The following is a 16,713-nucleotide window of genomic DNA, read 5'->3' as shown; positions in this document are numbered from 1 at the left end:
TTGTGATACAACACCCTTAGGAAACTGCATGATGCTGCACTAAAGATACTACATTATGTCAATGCCAAAACTGTTGGCACCAATCATGCTAATTCTTTGGATTTGAATGTTTCCAGGAGATTTATTCTTTTTCCTGAAGCCTCCGTGCTAAAAGATTTAGATTCAAGTTTGTTGGGCATGTTCTAAGTACAGTCTGATCCATTCACACCATGTTATACTTGGAGTAGACTTGCTCTCTGTCCACAACAGTGGTCTACTTCTGGAGTTGAATTTGTTCATCTTGACCCTACCTCTATAATTCGTCTCCATAAATCATGCCATAGACCCTAGTATAATATGCATAGATCTTTCTTTTCTAGTTCCACCAATGCTTCTATAAAAAGTCCCCAATGCTTCATGTATGTTCTTTTCATCATCATTAACATAAAATATAATTGCTGCTTCTGTTAAGGGTCAACCTCTAACCAATAGAAAATTCTTCTTGGAAAGATGGAGAAATTGACACTCAAATAAGTCTTACACAATATCAACTTAAAGGGAAATAAAAAAGTGGAGCTGCCTGGTTCCTCCCTATAAGTTCATACAGTTTGTCTGTCCATAATGTGTAGGCTTCTACATTTGGCATGGAAATCTTTCTATTTCTCTAGGCACAGACATAATTTATGAGGTTTCCTATTGTCCCATGCTAAAAAGGCACATCACAGTCATATTCTCTCTGTGGTTACAAGGCTTCACAATCCACATTGTAAAGCAACAGGATGAAAGAAAGACCTTCCCTCTGAAAGTTAAAGGGAATGTCAAGACAAAAGGCAATGCCCTATCCATCCCAACATTTATGTACCTCTGTGAATTCATTTCATTCAACACACTCCCCACCAACCCCCTCATACAGCTTGGCCGAGGGGTATATGGGAATGTGTTAACAAAACTGAATTAAATATTTGTCAGTAAGGTTTACAGTGAGTGCCTTATAGCTACTTGTTGCATTAATTAGAATGAAGAGTCAAAACTTCAATTTTAAGATTTTACTCACACTTCAGCTTTTGGATTCTTAGCAAAAATTGTAATCATGAATGTCATTTAATTATGAAACTGTAACCCCTTTGTACATCACTTTGTGATAGCAATAAAAGTATAGGAACCTCTTTAACTTTTACCTGTTGCCTCAGAAGTATTACAACTCCAAGAAAGTCCTCTCTAACAGCCTGAAATACTGGTGTATTGTGGTCTTGTGAAGACAGCACTGTGGGAAGTACTAGGATGATTACTGAATAATGAAAAGTTTTAAAAGAGAGTAGTGTTTCAGCTATTATATAACAAGCCAACCCTATGTGCCTAAGTCTGTCCTATTTCTGTAGTCACTGGTGTAACTAAATCAATTGCCACACAGAATTCTGGAAAAGAATCATCAACATTCTAAATGTTGATCAATATTCTAAATAACCTTGATACATAAAGAAGGGTGGGAGATTGCCATATTACAAGCTAATAGTCCATTTTGAAAATGGTCATAGCAAATAAGGGAAACCATGAGACCTGTTTCTTTGGGTCTGGCTTATTTCAGTTAATGTAATGTTTTCCATGTCTTTCCATTTCCTAACAAATGGGGCAGTGTCATTCTTTCTGATGGAGGCATAGAATTCCATTGAAATATATATACCAGTGTCCTGCATCTTGTAAATGCATTTTTCTAATTTGAGGAGGGAAAGGGAAATAACAAAATGCTGAAACAAGTATACAGGTTAACCCATTGTAACAATGAGACATACAAGATACTATGTTGAGAACGAGCATTACAACTTGGAGGCGGGAGGTGGGAAGGTGAGGAGGGAAGGGATAGTAGAAAAAAAGCAAAGGAGAGGGTAACAATGCTCGATACGAAATGTACTCATTACCTTACTCATGTAACTGTAACCCCTCTGTGCAGTATCTTCACAATAAAAAACATTTTAAAAAAATAAAATGGTCATTGCTACTATTAGCTATTTGAATATGTGGAGTAATCTAGATATGTGGAAATCTCACTAAATAAGATTGAAGAAGCAGATGAATTCTTATATCAAGGTAAGCCTGGAACAATGAGTTAAATAGTCAGTGCCTGTGTGCCTGTGTGCTCACCTTTAAATCTATGTATTCTGCCTCTAGGTGGGACAGGATGTGTTACTACTATAAAGGCGTTGTGTTCTAGAATGACAAAATTGGTAAAGTTGTCTTTTACTATAATATATAATGATCACAAAATTCATATCTGGCTATAACAAGTTAACATTAATTAAGTTTAGCCTTATTCTACTTCTACTCTATAACAAGATTCCAAGGAACAGAAAAGTATAGAACAGGCTGCTTACATTAAGGCATAGATAAAAGAAAATTACTCTTACTAAATGAAGTAAGAATAACGTGTGTAAAAATTCGATTTTAAAATAAACTATATTTCCCTTGAGTATGTTCCTGATATGTATTCTTGGTTAATCTCATGAACCAGAGAGATGATAATATTTTTATATATTTAAGATGATGAAATACTGGCTTCCTACCAAAAAGTCCTAAGCAAAATCTTCTTGGTTATCTGTGTACTCAGTGCACAGATGACAAGTAGGTTAATCCACGCCTGTTGGGATCATTCCAGATTTCTTACTACTCCGATTAAAAGCATATCAACAGTGTAGTTTGGTGACGATCTTATTCTCCAGGAGTTCTTTGATTATGATTTTACAAAGACCATTTCTCTAGACTGTCATTCAATTTTATGACGAGCTGCTTCACTAGTGTTCTTTCCACATCTTATGTAAATAGTGAAACACCTTGATCCTCACTCCAAGTTTTTCTTCAACTTTACCTTCTACTCTCAATCATGGAAATTCCTCAAATGAAAGTCATTTTGTTTCTTATCTTCAGAGTTCCTGGAATGATTGCCAAGTGAACAAATTGTATTGGAGATTTCTCCCTTATTTGCTACTACTCTCATAAGTTCTTGAGTTTTTTCTTAGTGTGGAAGAAACAAAGGAATTAAAATGCTTATATCATCTTTTCTGATAAATATATATGAAGCTGTATAACTTACTTATACACATAAATATAACTCATACATGAACACAAAAGCATAACACATATATGCAATAATTTGCAAATACACTAGTAATTTGGGCAATAAAAAGAATAAATATACAGGCATATACTTAACTGTAATATATGTTACATATAAATCCTTTTTTTCTGGACTTTTTGATAATGGTATAAGAACTCATGAAAGAAATAAGTAATGTTGGGAAATTTTTATATCTACATACACACAGAAAAATGTGAAAGGATCACTCTTACAAGAATCTATTCAAAATAGATTAAAAACTTAAATGGAATCTATAAAACAACTGGAAGAAAATATAGAGAAAATGTTACATGACATTTAGCATAGTAAATATTATTGGGACATAATCCCAAAAACCAAAGCAAAACAACAAAAGTCAAAAGAGACAAATAGGGTTTCGCAAAGTAAAAAGCACAGCAAAGGAAGTAATAAGAGACAATCCACAAAATGGAAGAACATATTTATAAATAATCTATCAGAAAAGAAGACATCAAACATATGTGACATTTTTAAATTACTCAAACCTTATTAAAAATGAGAAGTATTTGAATAATTTTTATATAAAAAACATACAAATAACTAGCAGCTATATGAAAAATGTCCACTATTACAAATAATCAGAGAATTAAGCATCAAATCCTTAAGATCTCACCTCACAACTGATTGATTGGCTATTGTGAGAAGATGAAAGATAAATATTGGGGATCATCAGCCATTGCTGGTGATATTTTCAATTAGTACAGCCGTTTTACCTCCAAGGCTTCTTATAGCTAGGATTACAGGTATAAGCCACCACCATTAGCTTACTGCAGCCATTTTGGAAGATGGTATGGAGATTCCTCATAAAAATAAATAAGAATTAAACTACCATATGACCAAATTTGCCACTAGTGGGTATATAACTAAAGAAAATGAAATCAGCATGAGAGATACTTGCACTCCCATGTGTACTGCTGCACTATTCACAATAATTAAGAAATTAAAATAACTTAAGCATCCATCACCACATTAATGGATTTTTAAAATGTGACACAGACAGACATATAGACAAAAACATAATAGAATATTATTTTATCCTTTAAAAAGGATATTCTGCCATTTGTGGCAACATGTATTAAGCTAGAAGACATTATGTTAAATAAAATAAGCTGAACAAAAAGATACATATACCATTTGTAGTCATTAAAACACCCATTTTGTGCAAGTAAGAGTATAAAATATTAGTTATCTGAAGTTTGATGAGGAGATAATAGGGGAAAGGGAAGAACTTTCTCCAAGTAGGACTATTTCCCAAAGTTTCCAGAATATGAGTATGTGTATGCACATGCATGTGCATGCATGTGGGTGCGCGTTTATATATGGTCAAAATATACAGGGAAAGATCCACAATATCATTAGACAGTAGGAAAAACCAAATCAAAGCCAACCACAAAGAAGTACCAGTTCACAGTCACTATAGATAAATGTAATTAAAAAAATAAAACATAAAGGAGCATGTTATGGAGGATATGTAAAAATTAGAATTATTAGACATTGCTGACAGGAATGAAAATTGTTCAGGTGCTGCAGAATTTCCCAAAATATGCAACTTATGATCTTCCTGCCTCAACCTCACAACTGTTGGAATTACAGATACACATCACCATGAAACTATGAAAACCCAAAACGGCTACTAAAATACTATACAGTCACAGAAAGAACTGAAATGATACATACTACTACATGTATACTTGAAAGTAATATACTGAGTGAAATGAGTTAGGCACAAAAGACCACACATTGCGGGGAGTGTGGAGGAAGATGGAGGAGGAGAAGCTGGAAGCTAAACAAGCTCTGGCATAGAAAGCAGTTTTAGTGTTCCAGTGAACAGTCCTAGGCTAGAGAATCATATCAAGTGTGCCATCACAGTGCAAAGAGTTTGTACAGAGAGGAAAAATCCAGGCAGCTTGGTTAGTAGACAGATCTGAGCACTTGCCAGTGTCCGCAACATTGGTATCGGCTGCAGCAGCTGCTGCCACAGCCACCATATCAACAGAGAGAGGCATCAGATGCAGTGAGCAAGCAAATTCTACGCATCACTAGCAAGAACTACCAAGGAGCAAAAATATTCATCCTGCTGATCACAGACCATGGATGGCCTGGAAAGCAAGAAACTGGCTTGAGTACACCCAAGACATCCTCACTTCTTCTCAAAGAGCAGCAGTGGAAAGGTAGCCCCTCACCCACCACAGGAGAAGAACTCCATCTTTGATACTGACAAAGGCCCAGCCAGAGCACTTAGCTCCAACTCAGGCCTTGGAAGAAAGCAATAGGAGCCATTTACAAGGTCACAGGAACCTGACCTGACCTCCCGGGCTTAGCTCCACCCAGAGGAAAGTTGCTCCTCCCAGGCAGAGCAGGCTCCACCCACAGAGAAGTGACTTTCTTCACTGGATAAACAGAGCCAGAGGCTGCCCCTCCCCACTTCAGCCTAGGCAACAGACCCAGCAGCAGGAAGGGTAAAAGAAAAATAATTGAAACTCAGTAAATATAAATCCTGAGAATGGCTCCAGGCTGGGCTCTGTGAGTGTCTCAGGAGCTAGCCTCTCAGGAGAAAGCTATTGATTGCTGATAGGCCTCAACCCTACCCACAACCTAGCCTCATCACAGCAACTCCAAGCTAGAAGAAACAGCCATCTTCCTCTTTTGTGACACTCAAAGCAGATCTCCCTCCCACTGAACTAGCTTGGGAGGAGGATCACAAAGTCCTGGATAAGGCAGACCTTCTTTCTGCCTGCTCAAACAAATTGACTTAAGAAAACAATCAAGCCACAGGAAAAGCAAACATCACAAGTAAACCAGAGACTCCACCAAGAGACTGGTTATGGACACAGGGTAGATACAAGATCATACCCCACACACAAAAAAATTAATGAACTTTTTTTACTACCTAAACTTTAATTTTTTTGTTTGTTTTGTTTTCTTTCATACTTTTTATTTTAGGTGTGTGTTCCTCTGTGTGTGTGTGTGTGTGTGTGTGTGTGTGTGTGTGTGTGTGTGTGTGTGTGTGTGTGTGTGTGTGTAAATCTCTTTTAACCTTTAGGTCCTTTTTTTTTAAATTTAATTTTATTTTATTTGAGAACATACTGTACAGAGGGGTTACAATTACATGGGCAGGATAATGCATACATTTCTTACCAAGCATTGCAGCCTCCTCCTTTGTTTACCCTTCGCCTCCCTTAGGTCCTTTTTTTTTTGCTTGACTTATTTGTTGTACTCCTCATCCCCAGATATATACCCATCATCGATTATTAGACCTTATCCTTCCTTGCGTGCATACTTAATTCAGAAATTGATTGCTCAATTCACAACATCTTTATACTTAAGTCCTTCAATAGTATTATTTCTTTATAGTTATATAATTTCAAGTATTCTATTTTTAATTTTCTTTTTTTTATTTTTTCATTTTTCCTTTTTATCTCTCTCCTCCTCTCATTCTATCATTTCTTCTTTATTATTTCTTTATGCTTACATGATTTTTAAGTGTTTCATTTTTTAATTTAAATTTTTGTTTTTCTTTTTTTCTTATCTCTCTCCTCCTTTCGTTTTGTCCAATTTCCTCTCTGATATTAGTGCTTAGTGAAATTTACTCTTTCCTTTTGCCCTGAACATCCCTCTAATCTTATCTTTCCCCAAAATTCTCCCTAAACCTATTAATTTCTGGTCTGCAGAATCCATCTTTGACGTTCTTAGCCAATTAATCCATCGTTGAGTGATGTTGAATTAGATTGCATCTGTTAAACTAGATTTTATCTGCAGCCATTTTGACTAGGTCAATCAGTCTGTGCAACTACAGGAATCTGTTTGATGCTTGCCTTAATACAGTGTTCTAGCACAAAATTGGTATGACTTGCATACCAAATGGGCAGAACAAGCCGGAGTAACACAAGAAAAATTGCAAGTTCATATACCTAAACTTCCACTCATGATAATCAAGTGACAAAACAGTTAATTAATAATCCAGAGGAGTGTTCCCATAAAGTGCTACAAATACTACTGGTAAATACGGTGAATGAAAAGATTGAAAGCTTACAAAGAACTCAGTATGAGCCTGATAGTGAGCTAGACTAGACTAACCAAAGATTAATACAGGAACTGTGTGATAATGCTGAGGCTAACCAAAAATTAATACACAGATCTAGTGAGTAGGAGGAAGCTAAACAAAGATTAATACAGGAATTGCATGAGCAACCTGAGAATAGTGAAAGAGTAAAACAGGAATTGTGTGAGCATGAGGAAGCTAATCAAAGAGTAATACAGAAATTGCATGAGCAAGATGAAAATAGACAAAGATCAATGGAGGCATGCATAGAATCTATAAACAGACAGTTGAAGGAATACAGGGAGGCCACAAAGGAAATGCTGAATGGAGCACGTCAGAAGGAAAGAGAGCCCAAGGAAACCATAACCAATCAAATAAGGGATTAAAAAAACAAATGAAGGAAGTAAAGAAGTCTATACAAAATCTAAAACAAAGCTCCAAGAAAGAATTTGAAGCCACCAAAGCCAACCAATTAGAAGGAAAAGAAATAAAAAACAAAGTAGAAAGTCTTGACAGTAGTTTAGACCAGGCAGAAGATCGAATCTTAGGGACTGAAGACAGCCTAGATATTATAGATAAAGAACATACAACTATCCAAGACAAATTCAAGAAATATGATAGATCTATTCAACATTTGGAAGACACCATCAGAAGGCCTAATCTGAGGATAATAGATGTAAAGGAGAACCTAGAGACAGAAGTTAACGGTCTAGGAAATTTGTTTAACAGGATCCTAGCAGAGAACTTCCCAAACATGCAAAAAGATAGGCCTATTCAGATACAAGAAGCTTTTAGAACCCTAAATAGACCAGACCAGAACAGGACATTCCACTGTAACATTATAATCCTCACAGGATCAATTCAGACCATGGGAAGGATCCTTAAAGTTGTCAAGGAGAAAAGATCAATCACCTGTAAAGGGAAACCAATTAGAATCACCTCAGGTTTCTCAGCAGAGACAATTAAAGCAAGAAGAGCCTGGAATGATGTATGCCATGCCCAAAAGACAAACAGTTATCAACCAAGAACATTGTACTCAGCTAAACTCTCCTTCATAACAGAAGGTCAAATAAAAACCTTCCATAGCAAAGAAAAACTGAAACAATATATCTCCATCAAACCATCCCTACAAAAGATATTTAAAGATGTCCTACCCATAGAAAACCAACAAGATCACAATAAGGGCCAAGAAACCACACTCAAACTGAGAATCCAAGAACCATAGGAAGAAGCCGGGAGTCGCAGACCCCAAGAAGATGGATAACAGGGCAGGAACTACCAAACACTTCTCAGTCCTAACTCTCAATATCAATGCTCTTAACTCTCCCATTAAGTGACATAGACTGTCTAGCTGGATTAAAAAGCAAGATCCTTCTATCTGTTGTGTTCAATAGTCACACCTTGCCCATAAAAACAAACGTATTCTGAAAGTCAAGGCTGGAATAAAATCAACCAAGCAAATGACCCTTATAAACAGAACGGAGTTGCAAACCTAATATTAGATAAAATATATTTCCCATTAAAATTAGACGGAAGAGATAAAAAATGTTACTACATACAAATTAAGGGATCTCTCCTTCAGGACAAAATTATGATTCTAAATATATATTCACCAAACAATGGAACACCCAAATTTATCCAAGAAACACTATTTTCCCTCAAATCTCACATAGGTCCAAAGACATTACGTGTTGGGGACTTTATCACACAATTATCCTGACTAGATAGATCAAACCAGCAAAAACTCAACAGAGAAGCTGCAGATCTAAACAACTGCATACATCAACCAGAAGCAACAGACATCTACCGAATATTTTACCCAACAGCATCAGAATACACGTTTTTCTCAGCAGCACATGGAACATTTTCCAAATATACCACATTGTAGGTCCCAAAGCAAACTTGTCCAAATTCAGAAACATTAAACTTATGTCCTGCATTCTCTCAGACCATAAGGGAATAAAATTAGAACTCAATACCAAAAGACACCAAAGAATGTCCTGTAATACATGGAGGCTAAACAACACACTGTTGAATCACCAGTGGGTCATGGAAGAGTTTAGAAAGGAAATCCAAATGTTCATGATATTCAACAAAAATGAACACACAAATTACCAGCTCCTCTGGGACACAGCAAAGGCAAGTATATAGCTCTGAGTTCCTACATCAACAAATTGGAGAGATGTGAAATCAACAATGTAATGAGACATCTAAAGCTCTTTGAAGAAGAGCAGCAAGCTAAACCCCAAACCAGTAGAAAGAAACAAATACTTAAAATTAAATCAGAATTAAATGAATTAGAATCCAAAAAAGCCATAGAAAGAATCAACAAAACAAAGAACTGGTTCTTGGAAAAAAATAACAAAATTGACAGAGGCTTAGCAAATCTTATCAGGAAAAGAAGAGAACACACCCAATAAATAAACTCAAAGATGAGAATGGAAACATCACCTAAGAAAGAACCAAGATTCAGAATATTATAAGGACATACTTCTCAAAACTTTAAGCTAATAAGCTTGAGAATCTGGAATAAATGGACAATTTACCAGCAAATATTGACATGCTGAAACTAAACCAAGATGGGTTAAACCAATTTAACAGGCCCATATCAAGCATTGAAATAGAAACAGCAGTAAAAGACCTCCATCTAAGAAAAGGACAGGACCAGATGGATTTACAGTGGAATTCTACAACACCTTCAAAGCAGAACTCACACCAATACTCCTCCAACTCTTCAATGAAATTGAAATATAAAGGCACTATTGAACTCTTTCTATGAAGCTTCATAATGCTCATGCCAAAACCAGGCAGGGACTCCTCAAAGTAAGAGAACTATAGATCCATTTCTTTGATGAAAATTGGTGCAAAATTTCTCAACAAGATTTTGGCCAATCGACTTCAACAATTCATCCAAAACATCATATACTATGATCAAACAGGATTCATTTCAGGGATGCAAATCTAGTTCAATATACACAAATCAATTAATACAATTCAGCACATCAACAAGAGCAAGGATAAGAATCACATGATTATCGCAATAGATGCAGAAAAAGCATTTGACAAGATCCAACACCCCTTTATGATGAAGGCTTTGGAAAAACTAGGAATCCATGGAACATTACTCAATAGAATAAAGGCTGTATATGACAAATCTACAGCCAGCATTATATTTAATGGCAAAAAGCTATTTCGTCTAAGCTCAGGAATGAGACACGGATGTCCACTTTCTCCACTTCTCTTCAATTTAGTATTAGAATGCCTAGCTATAGCTATAGCATAAAGGGAATACAAATTGGGAAAGATGAAGTAAAACTCTCCCTCTTTGCAGATGACATGACCTTGTATTTAAAGAATCCCACGGAATCCACTCCCAAATTACTCAAGCTGATTTGAAACTTTGAAAGAGTAGCAGAGTATAAAATTAACCCTCAAAAACAATGGCTTTTCTGTATGCTAACAATGAGAAGAGCTCTGCTGAAATCGGGAAAGCAACTCTTTTTATAATAGCTCCACAAAAACTAAAAACCTAGAAACTGACTTATCTAAAGAAGTGAAGGACCTCTATGGTGAAAACTTTAAAAACCTGAAAAAGGAAATCAAACCAGAATGTAGGAAGTGGAAAAACCTTCCATGCTCCTGGATTAGAAGGATCAACATCGTGAAAATAGCAATAATTCCCATGGCTATGTACAAATTCAATGCGACACCTATCAATATGCCAACCTCATTCTTCAAGGATATGGAAGAATCAATCCAAAAATACATATAGAATAATAAAAGACTTCAAGTAGCAAAAACGATCCTTAACAGAAAGAAAAGTGTTGGAGGAATATCAATTCCAAATTTCAAACTCTACTACAAAGCCATAGTAACAAAAACAGCTTGGTATTGGCACAAGAACAGACCTGAGCAACCCACAAATGTACCCACAGACCTATAGCCACCTAATCTTCAATAAGGGAGCTAAGCCGGGCGCTGGTGGCTCACGCCTGTAATCCTAGCTACTCAGGAGGCTGAGATCTGAAGATCGTGGTTCAAAGCCAGCCCGGGCAGGAGAGACCGTGAGACTCCTATCTCCAATAAACCACCAGAAAACCGGAAGTGGTGCTGTAGCTCAAGTGGTAGAGCGCTCGCCTTGAGCTGAAGAGCTGAGGGACAGCGCCCAGGCCCAGAGTTCAAGCCCCAGGACCGACAAAAAAAAAATAAGGGAGCTAAAAAAGTAGAATGGAAGAAAGACAGCCTTTACAGTAAATGGTGCTGGCAAAATTGGTTAATCACCTGTAGAAAACTAAAGCTAGAACCTTATATATAACCCTGCACCAGAATCAACTCCAAATGAAACAAAGACCTCAAAGTCAAAACAGACACCCTGAATACATTACAGGAAGGAATAGGAGAAACCCTCTGTCTCCTTGGCACAGGCTGAAATTTTCTTAATAGAGACCCAGAAACACAACAAATCAAAGAAAGGTTTGACAAATGGAATTGCATGAAGTTGCAGAGCTTCTGCATGGCAAAAGGCATAGCTAGCAAAATCAATAGAAAGCCCACAGTTTGGGAGAAGATCTTCACTAACCATACAATCGACAAGGGTCTCATATCTAAAATATAATTAGAACTCAAAAAATTAAATGCCCCAACAACAAATCCTCAAAGAAACAACTGCCCTATAAATAAGTGGGCTAAAGACTTACAATGCTTGATAAGAAATGTACTCATTATCTTGCCCAAGTAGCCCCTCTGTACAGTATTTTCACAATAAATAAAAGAGAATCTTCTCTAAAGAGCAAAGAAGGGTGGCAAATAGACACATGAAGAAATGCTCAACCTCTCTAGCCATAAAAGAAATGCAAATGCAAACAACATTAAGATACCACCCCACCCCAGTTAGAATGACTATAATCAAGAACTCTGATAGCAACAGATGCTGGAGGGGATGTGGACAGAAGGGAACTTTACTGCATTGTGGGTGGGAGTATATACTTGTTAAACCACTTTGAAAAGCAGTATGGACATTCCTCAAAAGACTCCACATACAGCTCCCTTATGACCCAGCAATCCCACTTTTGTGCATTTACCCAAATGATCACAAACTAGGCCATTCTAGGGCTACCACCACAACTGTGTTTATCAAAACATTATTTACCTATCTACGATATCAGACTAACCCAGATGCCCCTCAGTAGATGAATGGATCAAGAAAAAGTGGCATATATATATATATATATATATATATATGTAATGGAATTCTATGCCTCCATCAGAAAGAATGACATCTCCCCATTTATTAGGGAACGGAAAGGCTTGGAACAGCTTATATTAAGTGAAGTAAGCCAGGCCCAAAGAAACATAGGTCCCATTGTTTCTCATATTTGTAATAAGTAGTACATGTGTAGGACAAATAGAAAAGTTCAAAAGTTATTTACATATGACTATATAAGATGATTTTATGTGAAAAAAGAACCCCAAGATAGGGACACCAATATTTTTTTCTTGCTTGCTATTGTTTCTAACATATTTATAATTTACCATGTGATCTTTTTGTTTCTTTGTATGTTCCTCCCCCATTGTATAACCCCTGTTTTCACTGTGCCCTGCATCTTGTATACACACTTCTCTAATTCGGGGAGGGGAAGGGAAAGCTTCTCTAATTCGGGGAGGGGAAGGGAAGAAACAAAGTGCTTAAATAATGGTTGACTCACTGTAACAATGAGATGTACAAGACATAATGTTGAAAAAGAAATTTGCAACTTTGATAGTGAGGGGGTGGTGAGTATGGAGGGCTAGTTGTGGAGGTGGAAGGGAAGGGATATTCGTGGAAAAACAAAGGAGCAGGCAACAATGCTCAATAGGAAATGTACTCATTACCTTGCTCATGTAACTGTAACTGCTGTACAGGATTTTTACAATAAAAAGATACAAAAAAAAAGACCACATATCATATGACAGCAAATGTCCAAAACAGGCAAATACACAAACAAGTAGTTGCTTAGAGCTAGTGAAGTTTTGGAAAATGGAGGTGATAACTAAAGTGTGTAGAGTAAGTTGTTTAGCTTCACTTTTGAAGTGATGAGAAGGTTCCAGAATTTCCAATGGTGATAAACACGTGCACCTGTCAGTATATTAAAATTTTATTCTTCAAAAGGATGAAATAGGTCTGGGATGTATCTCAGTGACAAAACACTTACCAACCAAGTGCAACATCCTCGGTTCGATCCCCAGTAGTAAAAAGGAAAGATAAAAAATACAGTTAAAAAATACCAAACAATAAAAGGATGAAATAATATATGCTATGTGACTTAGATTTTAATAAAACTATAGAATAGAAAGATGCAATTTCTTCAAAAAATATGAAAACTGATATTCTATTTCTTTACCATGTCTCAAGCAAAATAGATTTTTCATCACAATATTTGTTAGTTTTCTCATCTCTGTGACAAAATACCTGACAGAAACAATGAAAGAGAGGAAAGGTATAATTTAGCTTATGCTTTCATAGGTCCAATCCATCATGGTAGGAAGGGAATAGTGGAGCAGGTCACATCATGGCTCACATCATGGCAGTCAGGAAGCAGAACAAAGAATTAACAAGAAAAGGCCAGGGCAATATATATCTCTCCCCCCAAGGACACATCCACAGTGACCTGTTTCCTCCCACCAGACCCCATCTTCCATGAATGTACTATCTGATAGTCTATTTAAAGTTTGAAGCTAATGGATTAAACTACTCATTAAGTTAGAGCCTTCACTGTTTAATCTTCTCCAGAAACATTGTCTCAGACATACACAGAAATATCCTAGGCATCTTTCAATTGGATCAAGTTAACAACACAGATTAATCATCACAATATTTGACAATCATTTCTCTGACATTTTTTTATTTCCTTATGCCTATCATCCTTATACAAACAGCAGAAAAATTGAACACAGACCTGGGGAAACTGATTTTGAAAAACACACCTGACAACCATTATTACCAAAATTATTTGAATTTGGTATACAGTTGACAATATTGAAATATTTTAATAGAATAGAGGTAAGTGCTATATTGATTTACCCTGTACGATAGAGGTTGGAAAGACAATGACAAAAAGATATTTAGGATTCCTAGCTCATCCATGAGTAAGGTGACATAAAATAACCAAAGTTTGTAAGGACAGATTCCTGGAAGTTGCCATGGGCCCAGTTAGTTCAAACAGCAGAGTGGGGTAGGGGTGGAAGGCTGGGGGACTGTGTTACACAAAGTAAGAAAAAGAACTAAGATATGACTTGAGGATAGGACTCAGTAGGTGATCTGATTGCAAAAAAAAAATGATTTCTCTCTTTCAGTGGCTCTTACATCTGCCAGATCATACATCAAAACATTTGAAAGATACTGTTTGTCATTTGAAAATAAAATTATGAGAGAGTCAATTTGGAACTGTGCTTGATTCAGACAAGAGCAGATACATCTAGCACAGTAGTAAATAAGCTTGATTAAAGTCCCTGTGGGTGAACTCTGAGAAGCCTATTGGAATCACTCTTGAGAAAGATCCAGGAGTCTTTTGAGGGGTGCAATCATATCACTTAGCATTTGGTAGGTGTTACTTTTACTGGTATCCTGAGCCCAGCCTCAACTTGACTTGTGTTTAAGTGTTAAACTCCTAAGTCCTTGGAGGCATAGACATCTAGCATTATATGAGTTCCCCTATCAACAGAGGACAATACAAATAAGAGGTAGAGACAAGTGGGAACAAAGGAATGTAGCAGATAGTGTGATGGATGGTTTCGGAACTCTGGAGTAGCTGATTTATTTTACAGAAGTAGTTGGAGGATGGATCTTTGAAGTAACATATAAAGGTGTGTAATCCTGGGGCATAAGCAAATTATTTACAGTATGCCCAATTACTTGATACCTGGCTTGAGGCCAGTAGGAAAAGAAAACCTGGACAAGTTCCGTATCTTTCTGGAGTGCCTCAAAGAATCTTTTTTTTTTTTTTAATTGTGAAAATACTGTACAGAAGGGTTACAATTACATGGGCAAGATAATGAGTAAATTTCTTATTAAGCATTGTAGCCTCCTCCTTTGTTTCTCCTTCTCATCCTCCCCTCACCTCCCCCCCAACCCAATCCTCACCACCACCACCCCTTCCCCCCACACACACCAAAGTTGTAAACTTCGTTTTCAACATAACAACTTGTACATCTCATTGTTGCAATGGGTCCACCTGTATCCCTATTTAAACGATTTGTTTTTCCCCTTCCCCTCCACAAATTATAGTCTGAAAGACCCTTTACTCAGGAGAATTTCCATGAACCGATTTTTTAGTATAATCCTTTTTTTAAGTTTAATTTTATTCTGAAGGTGATTTACAAGGGGGTTAGAGTTACATATGTAAGGACAGTTCTTGTCAAACATTTTTGCCCCCTCCCTCATTTAATCTTACTAGTAAGATTAAGTTTTTCTCTGATTGCGTATACAAAGATTTTAAAATATTCTGCAGAGGTGGGAGAGAGGGGATAGTAGGGGAAAAACAAAAGAGGAGGCAACAATCCTTGATAAGAAATGTACTCATTACCTTGCTCATGTGATTGTAATCCCTCTGTACGGTATTTTCACAATGAAAACTTATTAAAAATATTCTTCAGATTTTATATAATGATTTACCAATTATATATTTAAAATAGCCTAATAAAAGTTTCTTAAACAGGAATAGACTGCCTAAAGCTTTATCAATTTATCAAGCAATCTTAAAGTAGAAGAGACTTTTGACTTATGACTTGAAGAACAAGATATTTTATATATTTTTAATTGTAAAAAATACCACAAGAGGGGTTACAGTTACATGAGTACATTTCCAATTGAGCATTGTTATCTCCTCCTTTGTTTTTCCCCTACCATCCCTTCCTTCTCCACCTCCCCAACTCCTCCCTCTGCCTGCCCACCCCCCCCCCCCCGCCCGAAGTTGTAAAGTTCGTTTTCAACATACTGTCTTGTACATCTCATTGTTACAATGGGTCAACCTGTATCCTTGTTTCAGCATTTTGTTATTTTCCTTTCCCTCCCCAAGTTAGAAAAATGTATATACAAAATGCACAGTGTCAGAATCAAATACAGGTTTTATAAATACAGGGTTTATAACATAATGCAAGAACATACAAAAAATCACATAGTACATTATAAATACATTAAAAACAACAGCAAGAAAGATAAAACCTCTTGTGTCAGTAGATGAATGGATCATACACACACACACACACACACACACACACACACACACACGGGAATTCTATGCCTCCGTCAGAAAAAATGAGACGCCCCATTTATCAGGAAATGGAAAGACTTGGAAAAAATTATATTAAGTGAAGTAAGCCCTGCCCAAAGAAACATATGTCCCGTGGTTTCTCTTATTTGTAATAACTAGTATATGTCTAGGACATGCAGAAAAGGTCAAAAGCTATGTACATATGACCAGATAAGATGATGCGAAGAGAACAAGATATTTAACACATTGAGTCAGTTCAGATTACTGCAGAGAAGATATGCAAAGATGCAACTACT

This window comes from Dipodomys spectabilis, unplaced genomic scaffold (assembly GCF_019054845.1).
Source record: "Dipodomys spectabilis isolate Male_0828 unplaced genomic scaffold, ASM1905484v1 ptg000369l, whole genome shotgun sequence".
NCBI lineage: Eukaryota > Metazoa > Chordata > Mammalia > Rodentia > Heteromyidae > Dipodomys > Dipodomys spectabilis.
This window is presented reverse-complemented; position numbering follows the sequence as displayed.